Consider the following 3,556-nt stretch of genomic DNA (forward strand, 5'->3'; position numbering starts at 1 on the left):
ATTCATTTAGCATTAAAATACTGTGTGTTGGATAATACTAGTCTCAAATTATAAATAAAAATACTGAAGTAAGGCAATAATTTGATCAAGGTTAAAATCTATCAATGCCAGATTCAAATGTTGGCATCTTATTCCATAGTCTACTTAAAAATTGGAAATAGTAAATATTGGCAAGTATAGGGAAATTGGCAGACTCTGATGGCTGGATAGAAACTTATATAATCCCTTGGAAATAAATCTGGCAATATCTTATATATCTCCACCTACCATGATTAACAGCTCTACTCTAGGAACTTTCTAAAGCAATGAAACTTTTTTTTCACAATGATTTGTCATCAATAATATTCAAACTAGGAACACTAGTCTTAGTATCCCCAAGCTGAAAGCAACTCAAATGACTGAAAGTAGATGAATGATAGCCAAGGTTCAACATATTCATAATATATTTGGAAATGAGAAGAAAAAGTTATTGATATACATAACTATAATGAGAAAACCTGATAAAATACTATACATAATATATAGACAGATTAAATATGACATTATAAGTAACCCAAAACTAATTTCAATAATGATTGATATTAGAAGAGCCTCTAGGGTGAATGTATTTACTGGAAAGAGGGATGAGAGGAGCAGTAGAATTGCTTTATAGCAAGGTACTACCATGACTTATCATCCATTTGCTATTTCACAGCTTCTGAATGTCAAATGTTGCCCTCTGATGGATACCATGTTTACTCTAGGTACTGAGAGCTCACAAATTCTAAATTTTATGTCAGCTTTCTAGGTGGCTTTTGTAGCTGGTCACATCACTTTTAGCAGTATCATCTATATTGATTATCTATTTTACTATATCAAGCCACCCTAAAACGTCAACAGCAATGACCATTTATTTTTGGCATAAGTTTGCAATTTGGATAAGGCTCATAGAGGAACACACACCTCTAAGATCCATTGGGACCATTTAGTTGGAACTAGAATGTCATCTTCCAAGATGACTTCCACAATGACTGGGGAATCAAAACTGTCTGATGGACATTTTCCTTCTTGGTGCTTCCACAATAAAGTGCCCTCATGGAGTGTTACCTAACTTCTAAGAAATAGGAAGTAGAACATAATTTAAAAATATGTTACTCTGGAAGTGGTCACAACACATATTGTGTGTTATGAATTCAGAGTAAAAAGAATTCTAGAAATGGAATAAAAACTCTTCAGGGAAAAATAGCAAAGGAATCAGGCTATAATCACTTTCTCCCCTCTTTTCATTTTTAGACATTCATAGCTGTTGGGGTAGGAGAGCAAGTTTAAGAACACTGAAATTAATACATAACTGGCAGGGGAGATACCATGATCAGGAAGGTGGTTTCCCCAGGGCGAGGCTTATCCATTGAACTCCGGATGTGCTGACCCCTGCCATTTCCCCAAATGTGGGAAACTCGACTGCATAATTTGTGGTAGTGGGGGACTGCGTTCGCACTCTCCCCTTAAAAAGAAAGAACATTGAAATTTTCCTATACATGGATGTACATGGAATTTATTGTGCTGAGTGAAATAGGTCAGAGGGAGATAGGCACAGAATAGTAACACTCATCTATGGGTTTTAAGAAAAATAAAAGACATTTTTGCAATAATTCTCAGAGACAAAAGAGATGAGCGCTGGAAGATCCAGCTCACAACATGAAGCACTGAGAACTATCATAACAATGTGAATGAATGAGGGAAGTAGAAAGCCTGTCTAGAGTACAGGTGGGGGTGGGGTGGGGAGGAGGGAGATTTAGGACATTGGTGATGGCAATGTTGCACTGGTGAAGGGGGTGTTCTTTACATGATTGAAACCCAACTACAATCATATTTGTAATCAAGGTGTTTAAATAAAGATATCAATAAAAAAGGAACATCTAAATTTTTAAAAGGGTGGAATCATTATATATCAATTGGAATAGCTAGGTTTAGCTTCAGAATTCCTTTTGTCCTCTGAGGGTTGGATTTAGAGCATTGTGCCTTAATCTTCAAATTTTTAACAATCCTGGAATTGAGTAGAATATGGTTCCGTTTTTTTCTGCTGCAGAGGGCTTGACAGTTAAGTTATTTACACCAAGGAAATTGTTATCATGTTCAACAGGTATAGGCACATTTCCTAGATGACCTAAGCTAATTAATACATTTCCTGTTGTTTGTTCACTCCTTGGAAGCTAATCATCAGAAAATACTTTTCAGTCAATGACTCATCTTTGATCTTTACTTTCTACCCTTTTTCATCTCTCACCTCCTCTTTAATTTATTAATGGGGCCTCCATTAATCCTCAACTACAATGAAAGCTACTCTCTATCACGATCATCAACAACACCCCTATCACTAAATCTAAAGTGTATTATTAGGATCAAGTTTTCTCTGGAAGCTCAGATGAAGGGTGGATTTACTTTTCTTTACTAGCCTCTCCTTTCTGATATTTGGGCAGGGTTTGGTGGGTGCTTGGTTTTCTCTCTCCTCTTTTATGAGTGGTTTCATCTTCTCAATTTTGAAACTAGTTCATGAATGAAGGTAGTGAAAATACACAAACATTGAGTTTTATGGCATCTCCCAAGAGAACAATTTTTATTTCCTAAAGCCCTAAAAGTTGCTATAAACATGATCCCAGTCCATCTTCTGAAAGACATTTTGATAAAAAGAATTCTATTGTCTGTTAATTTCTGTCCAGTTGCTTTAGTCTGTGTGCACTGTATCAAGGGAGTCAAAATTATTAGAGATGTTCAAAAGTATTAGAGGTGTTCAAATGGATTTTAGGTCTTTGGCCTTTTAAAATGTCTTGTCTAATAGTGAACATTGGCAGACAGTAGAAATTCTCCTGAATTCAATTCTCTCTAGCAGAATAGAAACTCATGTGTTCCCAAGGAGTCAGTGCTAAACAATTAAATAAGAATGAGAAAAGAGGGCCCGGAGAGATGAGCACAGCGGTGTTTGCCTTGCAAGCAGCCGATCCAGGACCAAAGGTGGTTGGTTCGAATCCCGGTGTCCCATATGGTCCCCGTGCCTGCCAGGAGCTATTTCTGAGCAGACAGCCAGGAGTTACCCCTGAGCAACGCCAGGTGTGGCCCAAAAACCGAAAAAAAAAAAAAAAAAAGAATGAGAAAAGGATTAGTACTGAGGTGGGTACACTGGTTATGGGTGTGGTGTTGGGACTATGTACATGGGAAACAATTAAAATAAAAAACTGTTTACAGTACTGTAAATTATAGTATCTCAATAAATACCAGTAAGAATAATTAAAAAGTATTAATATTTAAATTGAGTCTTTGTAATTCATTCTTGGTGAAAGCACCTACAGAAGCTGTCCTTCAATTTCATACACAGTAAAGATTTTCCTGCTTTTTCTCCCTATTAACCTTTTCCCTATAATATTGAAACTAATTTAGAAATAATAACAAATGTCACAGATGCCTATTAAACAGTGTGGTAATCGCCCATGTCCTTCATTAAAGCAGATGTTATGATTAGAGAGAAGCATTATACCCAATATAATAAAAAAAGGAGACAAGATTTTCATTGATAGGAAAA

The 3,556-nt window shown here is 36.1% G+C and overlaps 1 non-coding gene across 1 annotated transcript; it reads left to right on the forward strand.

Annotated features, from left to right (window-relative positions):
• The first annotated feature begins 1,322 nt into the window (after positions 1-1,322).
• Positions 1,323-1,486, forward strand: LOC126004775 (U1 spliceosomal RNA). Its single transcript, XR_007494030.1, has one exon. It is a non-coding gene; the product is annotated as a U1 spliceosomal RNA (small nuclear RNA).
• The last annotated feature ends 2,070 nt before the right edge of the window (positions 1,487-3,556 follow it).

Source organism: Suncus etruscus, chromosome 3 (assembly GCF_024139225.1).
Source record: "Suncus etruscus isolate mSunEtr1 chromosome 3, mSunEtr1.pri.cur, whole genome shotgun sequence".
Lineage (NCBI taxonomy): Eukaryota > Metazoa > Chordata > Mammalia > Eulipotyphla > Soricidae > Suncus > Suncus etruscus.